This window comes from Gambusia affinis, linkage group LG02 (genome assembly GCF_019740435.1).
Source record: "Gambusia affinis linkage group LG02, SWU_Gaff_1.0, whole genome shotgun sequence".
Lineage (NCBI taxonomy): Eukaryota > Metazoa > Chordata > Actinopteri > Cyprinodontiformes > Poeciliidae > Gambusia > Gambusia affinis.
Window position 1 is genome coordinate 7,480,800 of NC_057869.1, and position 13,395 is coordinate 7,494,194.

At 40.8% G+C, this 13,395-nt stretch overlaps 1 long non-coding RNA gene across 2 annotated transcripts; it reads right to left on the reverse strand.

Moving 5' to 3' along the window:
• Positions 1-7,299: 7,299 nt before the first annotated feature.
• On the reverse strand, positions 7,300-12,353 carry LOC122846777. 2 transcript variants are annotated; one of them, XR_006373284.1, is made up of 3 exons: positions 12,097-12,345; positions 11,965-12,031; positions 7,300-8,751 (listed from the first exon to the last, which is right to left on the reverse strand). It is a non-coding gene; the product is annotated as an uncharacterized LOC122846777 (long non-coding RNA). The 2 variants fall into 2 exon arrangements; XR_006373285.1 differs by having other exon boundaries at positions 7,302-10,967; positions 12,097-12,353.
• Between the last annotated feature and the right edge of the window lie 1,042 nt (positions 12,354-13,395).

Here is a 13,395-nt window from a genome sequence, read left to right on the forward strand (position 1 = left end):
CTCTTTATCTCCATCTATTGCTCTTTTGCAGGACCGGCTTCTATTTGCAACTCACATCACAGAACCTTGGCAATTAAAACGGATGTGCAACACTGTCTCCTCATGAGGAGAGAGAGTAACGAGAAAGAATATAGGAATAGGAGGGGACATGAGTCAGAAATAAAGAGAGGAAAAAAGAATGAGAGGAATTATAAGAGGGAAAATGTTCAGCACCACCTCTCCTTCAAAACCAGGACTGATATTGTGTCTATTGATCTTTATTACAATAGCAGCAAGCTGTAAAATGTTTGATGGTTTTGTACAGATCTTAGTCCCCCTCATCCATAATTACTGCTACACATGTAGAACCAAGGGCAACTTCAGAAGGGGCGCTGTTTGAAAAGCTGCTGCCAGACTGCAGGGATGATGGGAAATCTCTGCGGGGCCTCACGGTAGCTCCGAGCCCTGAGGCTATCATTCCTCCTGCCGAACACCTGAAGCAACTTAAGTTTTACAGAGATCAAATTATGAAGCTGATTTTAAATAAGAAATGAGACCATCCAGGTACCCTTACGCAGAGAGAAATTTTCTTTTATTTAGGTTTTTAATGGGTTTGTGCAGTGACCTAAACATTGTCAAGTTTATTTTAGGTCCTAATGTAGATAGAGCCCACTGGAGCATGCATGTACTACTTATCCATATCAGTAAAATATCTGATGTTTTTTGCATTGCATGTCACTTCATTACACTTTATTTAAATCTCAAATAAAGTGTAAATGTGCAGCTACAATACGACAATGTAGTATTGTAGTGTCTACAATACTACATTATGCAGTGATCAACTGCGTTTGGACAAAAGGTACAGCATAACCGGATGACTATGAAACACGAATACATTTTCATTTGGTTTTTCAAATTGGATAAGTAATTTTAAAACAAGATTTAAAAATAACGATTCTGAATCATGAAAGTTAAAGGCTTTCACACGCAATTTGTCAAAAAACCCCCCAAAAAACAGACGTTTGCTTCATATATTCCTTTTAGCCAAGATTCGGCTGAAAGTTCCAAGATTGGCTTTCCCTTCTTCATACCAAAAAGTATTTTTCATATCTTGTTACAATTTTTATATGTTGTAGGATTTTGTTTCACCTTTGGCAGGAAAGTGGAAGTTGGGGGACATACAGCAGAGCAGTCCTGATCAGTCGTTTCTGCATCCGGTTCACTTATTGTGGGCGGAGGTCTACGGCTTTAGGTGGAGCAGAGTTTGAAAATTCAGACTAGACACAACTGACCAGCTGTCCAAGCAAACAAGCTAGACTTTGATTTTACAAGGCTGGTGGAAATGCTAGATTAAAATGGAAGGAGCTGCTAAATATGGATGAGGATGTAGCATCTGTCCCAGCACCAGCTAGAACTATCTCACAGTTAACAAAATGAAATTTTTTTAAAGAAATTATACCTTTCTAATGGGGACTTGCTTATTGGATGTGGATATAAAGAGCACTTTTGTGCTGTATGAGAAAGCGGAGAAGCTCCACAGTGATAGACAGGTAATAAGGACATTCTCCCCATTAATAAACAACATTTGACTGTATGTTCACTGACAAAATAAAGAAGATGAGGTCCACTTGGGAGAGCATCAGACGATAGACAACAGATGAAAACTGGTCATGATGCAACATGGGCTGGAAGAGAGAAAAGGGCAGAATTAAAAACAGCCTCCAAGTGAGATGATTGTTGCTTCCAGCAGACGCAAGCAAGACACCATGGTCTTTAGCCTGGCATGGCCTGAATAATGCATCAAACCCTCTGTAGCTGGGCAGATATATGGGTGAGGGGAGCACTGATTTCTGCCCCCTGGCATTGTTGGAGATATGAATAATGGATTTGTTAAATGCTTGTGCTAAGAATGAATTAGGATATGCTTTGTTCCATGGCCGTATTTATGAAATTATTGGCTTTGGACTCTACTAAAAGAACAAAGACAATGTTGAATTGGGAGGCAGAGAACCTCTGATCTCATTGTGGACCATGTACATCTATGGTAAGCTCCAGCTGAATTTCTCTCTTCTCTGGAAAGCTGAAACCTCTGGTGTCATCCGACTGCATGCCATTGATTAACATTTAACAACTAGGGAATACTTTGTCACAGGAAAGCAAAGCAAACTTTGAGCTCTTGAAAGCAAAAGTAGAAATAAAGAGTTTGAAAAAGGGGAGGGATGGGATTTTAAAAAGGCAAAGAAAAGCAGAAAGACAGGCCTGATACACACTACATGAGAGTCATTTTCACATAGCCCATCATATATTTCTCATGAAGCCCTCACAGAGTACTTCAGACACAGCCACTGGTTGTCAGGAAAAGTCAGGATGAACAACTAGTTCCTCCCTTTCTTTCTGTCCTCCTCTGTTTCCTGCTGTCTCTCTGTTTTTCTGCCTCTCCAGACTCGGCCACTGCTCTCACTGGGCAATGCAGGCTGGGAAGATGGAAGGCGGATATAAGTGGGCAAGCAGCATGGGCAATGGCCAGCACTGGAAAAGAGGTTGGTCACCCTGCTGGTTTTGCTGGTGAAGCTGTGCACACTGCCAAAGAGTAGTGGATCACAGTCGGGCCTGTGTTTAGACAGTCTGACAGATCTCCTGCACACCCTGAGAACTCGGGGAATCTGTGCTCCAATCATACATCACCCCCAGCCACAATCTACATTCTCCCTCTCTCTCTCTCTTTTTGTCTGTTAGGTGAAGCTATCTCCGTTCATGTCTCTTCATCCTTCACGGCTTGGAATCTCCTTCCATCTTTTCCGCCTGCTTTCACTTCAACTCTGCTTTCTTTTATTCTCTCATGTCTCCTACTCCTTTTGAGATTCAATAAGAGCCCTGGAGGCAGGAGAGAGAAAAAACAGGGGGCGGGTGGGTGTAAAAACATCTATGGCTTTATTTACAAAGGGCCCAGGTATTGCCCAGCGTTAAATCCAGGGGAAATGATTTATTTTCCGCCCATGTGTGGCACTGATCCTCGAGGCGTAACTCAGCAGTCGACTGGCCTCGTGCTTGCAATTTACAGTGGCTGCAGAGGCTCATAAAGGAAGAATGGATTAATCCGGAACACGACATAAACAATATGACTCTGACAGCCCTATTAAAACCTGTGCTACTCAGCATCAATTCTCTTTCACACTTTACGTCTATCTATCTCTCTCTCTCTGTGGGTTTCTGCAGTCATTGGTTGAATTGAAGGGACTCTCAGTGAAAACTCTGGAAAACTGACCAGAGCTCACACCCCCATCATTGTGATTCCCAGAGTATCAGATTCAAAACAAGTGGCTGCTGCACATCTACATATGGCAACCGGACCTTCTAACTGTTTAAGTTTTGGACATCATCAGGGATATCAGATGTACTCGGTCCACATTAGAGGCTCCCACAGTGCTCGTTAGGGCCGGGCCTAGAAAAGCTTCCTGTCCCAAACACCAGTGGTTTCTCAATTTCCATGAACTGGACTTCTTTTGGGAATGTGCTATGCTCACCCCTTTTTTAGATAAATGCATAGATTTGAAGTAACACAAGATACAGATTAGTATAAGAGGCACATGAATGCATGTCCACACACACACACATACACACCAAGTTGGACATCTCCAAACAGTTGTCAGCTGCTCCCTGAACCCCTTGGGGAAATATCACTCAGCATCTCCGAAGACCTCTAATAACTGATAGCATTCATATACTCACATACACAGCTTGCCATTTTGCTAACTCCATCTCAATCAGAAACAGGTGTAAGCCACACAGAAAACACTCACACAGAGGCAGAACCTTTTTAACTGCAGGAGTTTTGAACACAAAAAACAAAAATTTTCAAGATAGAAACCTATCTCAAGAAGATGAGACAACCGGGCCCGAAAAAAAAAAAAAAAAAAAAAAAAAGAAAAGCTCCGATCAAGAGACAGAGTTACTAATTCATGTCCAGCTATGGATGAAAGCTTCAGGAACGTCAGGCAGCGAGAGAACAGACCTGAAATTGAAATCAATAAGTTCATTAGACTGCACAGGCTGTTCGTGCTGCAGCCTTCCCCTGCAGACATACACAGCAACACATGAAAAAACAGGGACGAAACAAGGCTTGACCTATGTCCACTAGCCAAGCATTCCATTTATTTAGCCCTTATCGCAGCAGCGATCTGAAGAAGCAGCTACACGCTGATAACACCCCAGGATAATAGCAAGACCAGACAGGGCCTGACCAAAGAATGACAGCCGAAAGAAAAGAGAAAGTGAAATAAAGGAAAATGCATCTGGAATCCTCTTGACGTTCGCTCTCTTTTTTCTTTGTGTACATGTTCACAATGCTGAAACATAAGGGGCTCCGAGGAAACTTTTGCATGGCTTGTTTTCTGCAGCCGCCTCTCTTGTTCGAGCCTGTAATTTAGTGGATCCCCATCAATAAGTGAGAGAAACGCTTTGTGGATTCCTGGCCTGACAGCTAACAAGACCCAGGCTCTATCTGCAACAAACAGACAGAATAGCAAACAATGTTGTCTGTGTGTGCACACTGAGTTATCCATGAATGCAGCTCATGATTCATGTACGCTACTGTCGAAGCTATCACTGCAAAGGCTACACAGGAGCTAGCATGTGTCGTACAGGCATTGGGAAGAAAAACTTTTTACTATTTAGGTGACCTGAATAGGTTTTCTTCTGTAGTTTTACTTCCTTTACAGCAATAATCTCCAAAGCCCTGCAGGGAATTATAGATCAGTGCAGCTGATGTCCTCCACCTGAAACTAGACCCGAAATAGCTCCAGTCTGAACTGGCAAGGCCCCACAGCCTGTGTCAAGCCACTTCCCATTGCTGATTTATGCCTATGAGTTCATAGGGTTTAACATGCCACATATCCTCACAGTAACACACACAAATGGCAGCACACACAAAATCAATGAGGCACAAATTGTTCATGACCTGAGCTCAACTTGCAGCAATAGAGGCCAAACCTGTATTCAAGGGCGTCTTTATCACATTTAAAGACGCCTTTTCACCCACAGATTAATGCTCACGCCTTAAATGGCCTGGCTAAACCAAGACTGTATCTCCGTTCGCAGAAATGAAATACAAATGGACTTCACAAAAGAAATCCTTTATTTCAATCCTCCTTATCCTAATACCCGAGCAATTCTGTAAAACATTTCTTTTAAAGCATTTTCAATAAAGTAGAGAAACTATTACAACCTCCCCCCACATATTGAAGTTTGAGAATTTGCTGTCCCAGGAGGTTACTGGGAACAGTATGTTCGGCAAGCTCCTGTTCACTAAAGAGTTCAACAGAAGCCAAAACATTTGTTACAGACTCATTTCATTTCCTGGTTAAAACGTCCAGGACTGTGAGGCAAAAACGTGAACATGCGTTTACATGGAAAGGCTCAAAGGAAACCAAGCACCAAACTTTTCCCTCAACAGAAACAGGAGCTGCTTTTGACCTTCGGTGGAAAATAGGAGGGGGACAGTTTAGAAAGGATTAGAGTGTAGCTACACTCAGCAGCCACTTTATTAGGTGCAGCTGCTAAATTGTTTAACACAAACAGCAAATCAACCAATCAGACAGCAGTGTCTCACTGCATTTAAGTACCTAGAGGTGGTGAAGACAACTTGGTGGGGGAAGTTCAAGCCAAGCATTAGAACAGAAAAGACAAGGGATTAGAGAGACTTTGAACTTGGTCTGGTTGTTTGTGACAGGCTGGATTGAATGTTTTAAGAACGCTACATCAAGCAAGCTTTCAAACAATTTCTAACCAGATTCTTAACATGAAAGTTCACTGTGCTCCAGTAGTCTCCACAATCACATCTCAACCCAACAGGGAAGCTTGGGGAGTTCTGCATTATGGATGTAAAGTAGCTATGATGTTCATCATGCCAATCGCTTCAGACATCTACCTAATAACGTAGCTGGTGAATGTAGATGGGCAGCTAGCAACAATGTAAGGTAGTGCTTCAGTCTGACAGCTCTCATGCTGTGTAAACAGAAGCTAATACAGGATCTCTGTCAGATGGCTGAATATACAAACATCCATGAAGTTTGAAGCACATCTAAACTAATTTTTCTCATTGTACAACCATTAACAGCCTTGCTTTTCCAAAGATTTTCTCTTTTCTCTCCTAGGTCTGTTGCCAGAATCTACAGCTAAGCTTCAATTTTATTCCGTCTACACAGGAGTTTGTCCAGGGGCGGCTAAAGCTTATCCATATTTAAGGCCTGGAACTCACTGGAAGGGCTTAGCCCCAGGCACACGAACATCTTGGCCATATATATATACAGAAGGCAGTGCCATCCAAGAAGCTGCTCTTGACCATTTATTTATGAAGTCAAAACTCTGTGGCAACACGCTATCCACTCTGAAACAACCTAAAGCGGTTACATCCAGGCTGAATATTTCATCCCTGAATCGCAGCTCTTTTTGAGTCCTCTTCAAGGTAAGAATGGAGGGGAGTGACGCAGGGCAGGTGAAGAAAGAGAGAGGCCACTGCAGGTGATGCAAGACCCCTCTTTAAACCGGTCAAAAACAGGTGAGGCTGTAGAAACGAAAGGGGAAAACAAAGGGAGGGAGAGAGGGTGCCACTTACAGGGCTCCTCAAGGTTAGAAGAAGGAGAGGCTTAGTATTCTCTTTATGTGTCTCGTCTTGAGCGAGGACTGACTCACACTCACTCCCATCACTGCCATCTCTGAAAACAAACTGAGAAAAAAAATACGGTAAAGTGAAAAATAGGACCACAGAAAACGGAAAGTTATTTTGCATAAATATAACAACACCCTGAAGTTCTCCAGAACATGTGGAGGGACACAGTCCATGGAGAAGCCTCGATTAAAAAGCTGACATCCTCACTGTACATGCTAATGGACACAAGGCAGCAAAAAAAAATCTAACAAACACAAAGTCCTTCTTCCTTCCTCCACACTCTCCACTTTGCTCTCTTTCATTTTGATCTCTCTTTCCACAAGAAGAGAAGCTGCTGGCAGGTGGCTGTGTGCAAAGGTATTGAGGTCTATGAAATATTTACCAAAGCAATAATGACTCCCTGGACAGAGTGAGCAGGAGAAGAAGGCAAGAGGAGGAGAGGGAGCAGGGCAGGCGGGGGGGGGAGCAAAGCGAGAGATGGAAAGAGAAGAGGAGCTTTTTTTTATTTAAACAGCAAAATGATAAAGGAAAAATTTAAATTTGAGAATATTACCTGGTTTTGGCATTAACATCAGATGAACTACTATTCAAAATTTGGGATGAAAAAATTTGAAAAGACATTAAATGAACTTTAAAAATGTTAAACAGGAACATAGTGCCTTTCAAAGTTACTTTATTACATTTTGCAACAAGCTTCGAAGTACTTTACCTAGAATTTACGTTCATATCGTAGGTATGGATCAACTTTAGTGTTAAGCACAGTAGTACATAACTGCAAAGTGAACAAAGAAGGACAAATATAATGTAGGATGTATGTATTCTGCCCCCTATGATACAAATAGGTTCAAGTTCAATTCATTTGAACTTGAACTAATCTTAAGCTAATTGTCTTCCACCTGTGTGTGTAAATGCAGTTCTGAGAAGACCTCAGAAGTTTGTTGGAGAATATATGTGGACGAACCTCATCATAAGGACAAAGGTGAAGCACAAATAATTCTAGGAGATTGTTGTGTGTGTTGAAACGGGTTTGGTGATTAAAACAAACCCAAAGCTGTTCTATCCTCCATCCGAACAGGGTTTGGCATAACAGCAAACCTGGCCATCCTGTGATGATAGGTACAGAAAGGAGAGCACTAATCAGAGAAGCAGCTAACAGACAGGGACATAGTAACTCTGGAGGAGCTGGAGAGATCCAGAGCTCAGGTGAAAGAATTTGTCAAAGCAGCATCAAACTGTGGGGGTGCATTTCCTGAGTGGGCAGAGAAAAACCTGTCACAGTTGACAGGGAGATGTATGCAACCAAATAAAGGATGTAAAATTACGGGACATGATCACTTTTGTTGACCTTGTCTTAGTTCAAACTTAGATCTAAACAAGAATTTTCAGCAATACCTGAAAATATTTGTCCACAGATGCTTTGCATCCAATTTGACTTTGACAATTTTAAAAAGCAGCGTTGGCAAAGATTTTAGCCTCCTGATGTACAAAGCCTTCAGACACGTAGTCAACAAGTTTTGGAATTGCCATAAAATGAGCTGTCCTCCTGAGCCAGTAGTCAGAGAAATAAGGAAACATGCCACACTTTTCAGATGTGTAAACATCTCACGTGTGAAAGTATTTTTGCTATAAGCAGTGTTTCTGTGTCTGTTTCAAAAAGCAGATTCATTAAATACACATATTGACTCATAAAAAAATGTACACAGAGACGCAACTAAAAGACCTTGAATCAAGTCCAAACTCGGGAGGAAACTCGTACAATAATCTGTCCTTGTAATACTACCTCTCCAAGGCTGTTGAAAAGTTAAACTTCTAGGACGGGCGCTCCTGCTGCGAGTCTTTAAAGCAGAGGGCCTCCTCTTGTTTGCAGAGAGGACTCGGCACCACACTGTGGGCCGGTTTGATCCGGACAGCCAGCAGAGGCTGCTTTAGAAAAAGCCAGGGGGAAGGAAACCCTACTGAAGCACCAGTGTTTTCCCTTCATAGCGGTACCAGGATGTTGGGGTGGCTCAGAACAACAGTGAGTTCTCTAACCTGAGACTCAGGATCGAGGATGGAAGGAAGGGCTGCCTCAGCACTGCAGAGGTAGGGGGTCCGTTTGGATGTGTCTGCAATGAGAGAGAGGTGCAGATGGAGAGCAGGGGTTGGGACAAACAAACATGAACCCTTGCTCTGCTCAACTGTGTGTAATCCTGGAAGACGTAAGGTAGGGTTTTAAATATGGGCAAAAAGTTTAGAAACTGAATTAAATTCCGGAAGATATTCAGAGTTGTACATTAAAAATAATGATTGCATCGCCCACATTATGATAATTTGCATCGCTTTCTTGTGGCAGTGTGCTAGCAGGGAGCTCTGCTGCATGTAAGCATGGAAGATTTATGTCAGAGTGTGAGTATGTATCCAAAACATGACACTCCCTTTGTACTCCCTGAAGCGAGAGGCTACACTTCCTGATCAGCAAGTCTGACACACTGGACAGCTGACCTCTGACCCCTCATTTCACCTGAGCCACAGAGCGACCCCAGAGCCCATTCTCCAGCTCCTGCAGGGTCGCTCGGGTCACAGTTGACACAGCAGTACTGTGTTATGCTGAGCTTGGAGAGCCTCCTCACATCAGCAGCACGCCTTCACTCAGGAAATCAGTGTCAGACCAAATGGATGCTCTGTCTGTATGCAGGAATGTGTTTGTGTGCATCTGCTTTGTGAATATCACCATTTTTCTGCTCTTTCGCCCATGGCAGTGGACACATTGTTTCGCTTTTTACTTCCTCAACTGCTTTTCCCTTCAGTCCCTTGAAGATACATGTTTTAAATTATAGATGAAGTCACAAAATCCATGTTACTCCACAGAATAACTCTTTTACGTTCTAAAATATTAGCATTTTTGTGACCTTGAGAACTGTCATTTAGATGGTAAATGCATGTCAAAGTCCTAATATGAATGGGCCATTATTTATAACTTAGAAATTAAGAAAGCATCTGTAATAATTAATTGATGATTGAATATTAATAAATGTTAAAGTTTAAGTCTTGTATTCAATAGAAAAATTATGGGTTTAAATGTCAAAACAACTTTAGCAAGAAGTCTTATATACACTGGAATTTATAAATACATTTGTTTTATTGATTATGTTTCTTTAAAGTAAACATATTTTAATGACAATTAAACATAACTACATTCATCAATAGGACCAGTTTTTGTTTTAAGATCCTTAAATGTAGTGTAATTATTTTGACTAATAGTTTACAAATCTTAATCTTGAAAATATCCTGAAATCTGATTATTTTCTGTGAAAAAAAATCATTCATTTAAAAAAAAAGGATTCACCATTAGCAAAAAAAAAAAAGCATGAAGTTTAACATAACTTAACAGCTCTACAACACCTTTATTGAAACAAAGACTAATTTATTCCCTAACATATACAGCAGAAAGTCCTGGATGGAAAAAAATGGTATCATTTATGACACTTGCTTTATGGGTGCTTTTTTTAAATGAGCCCATCTGTATGAACTGTAATTGATCAGTAAAACAGAGTGTGGTGAGGCCAAGCTTATGGCCCACGTCTTGACAAATGACTAGACATGACCCTAAAAGCTGACCTGCACACTACTTGAGAGGAAAAAACAACAACACAACAGTGTGGACACGAGTGGAGAAAAATCCATGCAGGCGGAGCGAAGACGCATTTCCTTTGATGAGGGATATTGAACACCAGGAAGACCAGCAGGCAATTACAATGATTGGAGTTCTGTGCCTCGTGCAAAGCACAAGGCAGAGATTGTGAGGAGGAAGAACGTCCACACCATCTTGTTCTTGTGTCTGCAGGGGCCTGACGCTTATTAGCATGCATGCTTTTACAGGCCTGGCCAAAGCAGTCAATGCACTCCACTTTATTTATTAGTAAATAGAGACAGATGGTGATGAGAGGTCGTATTGACTACCCATAGCCTTTTAAACAGTAATCAATAGCAAGGGTGGAGCACTGAGAAGGGGGGGCATTAACTCAAATGAGCCACGACTGCCGGATTTTGTCACACACTGAGCAGTATACTGACTCTATTAACTGTCATGGCAGCACAAAAATGTAATTCACAGTTGACTTACAGGACCTTACGGGTGTCAACATATTTATAAGAGGATGCAATGCACTATTGATCCCACTGATTAGCTGAGCAGGCATGTCGCCGGTTTTATTTTGGTGGCAGAACACCATTAGAAGTAGCAGGGGCCTCAACTAAACTGCAGCCTGGGTCAATGTGGAGATGTGTTGAGGCTGTATGTGACACGCTGAGCCTGACTGATGTACACAGCAGCATGGTTTATCTGTAAGAGGGGGAGGAGAAAAGACAGCATAGCAGATTTGTTTTACTGGTGTAAAGTGTTAGTAACCTCGTTAAAATGTACCCTTAAACTAATAATAATAATAAAAAAATAATAAGTCACTGAGGGATGTCACAGAGGACTTGGTTTACTGTATCTGAGAACAAGTCCTTTGTCTCCAAAAAACACATAGGAGGTATTTGTGAAGACGACCAGGATGGACTGGAGTGATCAGGTGTGACTTTTAAGCATCGGCTACATATCTGGGCAAAATCTCCAAAACTGCCCCATAATCCACCATAACTGAACGAGCGCGACAACAAAGCAGATTTGAATTAAGAGAGTTCCAGTTGAATCAGATAGCTTCACTGTGCCTACAGCTGCAGCAATGTCTGTACAACCACCATGAGTTCAGAGAAGTTCAGATTCTTAACTTATATCCATAATATGAATCATCTTCTCCGCCACTTACCAAAGGTGCTCTGATAGATTTAGAGCTGGTGACTCTGAGAGGCCAGAGAAATACGGTAAATTCTTTGTTATCTACTGCAGATGATCAAAGTGTTGTGATATTGTAGCTTTTATGATGCTGCAATCACATTAAAATGAGACGATAACTGTTTAAAGTAAGGGGCAATATATCAGGAAACCTAAAGATATGACTCAGGGAGGGTCAGAGCTGTATTAAAACACCAGACACAGAAAAATACTGCAGAAGGTGATTTATATTATAGTTGGAAAAATTATTTACCACATATACAGGATAAGCTTTCATCACTAGATAACTGGTTTAATTTTACATTAACCACAAACATTTCCAGAACAAAATTGTGATCCCCTACGCCACCGCAGCACGCCCGAATAACTGAATGTTAATATTGCAACATCAGACGATATAAAAACATCTCTTTCATCAAATAGAGTTGAACACATTAGCAGTCTTAACATAGCATACTAATGTTAGCATTAGCATGCACCAAACAATGAAATAAACACTCACCAGTTCTTTTCTTCCTGTTTGTAAGCCGATCAAACCCAGTCTTTCAAAGATTAGATGCATCTAGAAACTGAAAGGCATATCAGTAAGAATATCATAATCAAAAATGAAAAACAACATATAAATTTAGCCCACCTGCAGCAGCCAGGCCTGAACTTCCCAGTCCACGACATGTTGTCCCAGACCAAACAATGCGCTCCGCCCCACTTTTAAAAACTCAAATCATGCTACATCATGCAAGATTTCGTACTTAGTTCACGAATGGTGGGTGGCAGGATAAAAGAGACAAATGGAGACATAACCTTAATTATTACAAATATTTGGATTACTCCAAATAACCTGGGTTACAATATGTTGCATTATTCTACTGATGGACTGCAGTCATGAGAGGGATGAATATGGTTAGCGACATTACTCACTGTAGCTACAATATATTCATGTTGTTAATGCCAATTTATGATTTGCCCATGTTGGTGTCGCATAAATTAAGACCCACGATGCAAAGCAAAACAGTTTCATAATTTTTTCACCCGGTACTCACCACTTCCTGTTCTTGATTGTCATAAATGGCCAGAGGTGGTTTTCTACATAACTGGTTTGTAAAAATCATAGTTTGAGTTGTTGTTCTCTGATAGAAATCTATCTATTCTTACCTCTGACATCAACTAAGCACTTTATTCTGGATGTTTTCTCTTTTTCTGACAATTTTCTTTAATAGTGAGATTAAATCATTCATACCAAACTGTTGCACCAGCAACCATACCACATTCAAAGTAATTTAAATCCTCGTTCTTCCTCATTTTGATTCTGTGGTTTGAACTTCAGTAAGTCATCTTCACCTAAATCCACTAGTCAATTCCTGCTAGTCAATTGGCTGTTTTGTTGACTTTGTTATCAAGTGGTTGAAAACGTGTACCTAATGTAGTGAGAAGTGAGAGTGTAATATATTGTATGTGTATGCCTTTACCATGACTGCTGCATTGTCGTGTCAAGTGACCTGTTGAAGTAAAAACAGCAGAATTTGGTATTTACAAGTGGTAAACATGCACATAAATCTTTCAAAAAAAATAAAAAATAATTGTAGTTTAAGTTCTTCAATTATTATCCTCTTCACCATTTGTAACAGTCTAGCCTCTTCTTTCTCCAAGCTCCTGTGATATTAATGACCCTATATGGTAGACTATGCAACAAGAAAAGTTTTTATTTTCTTTTACATGTTTTTTAAAAATTGAAAGTTGTTTTTAATGTTTGTTTTTTTTTTTAAGTAAAATCTTGCTGAGATCTTAATATAAATGTTCAGTTGTTGATAAAAATGTTCCTCTGACTGCTATAATCCAGAAATCGTCACTATAGTTGCATGACAACAACAGTGGCCGATGTATGGATTAGGCCATTGTATGAGCAGTTAATTTAAGTATATTATGAAGAATGGAG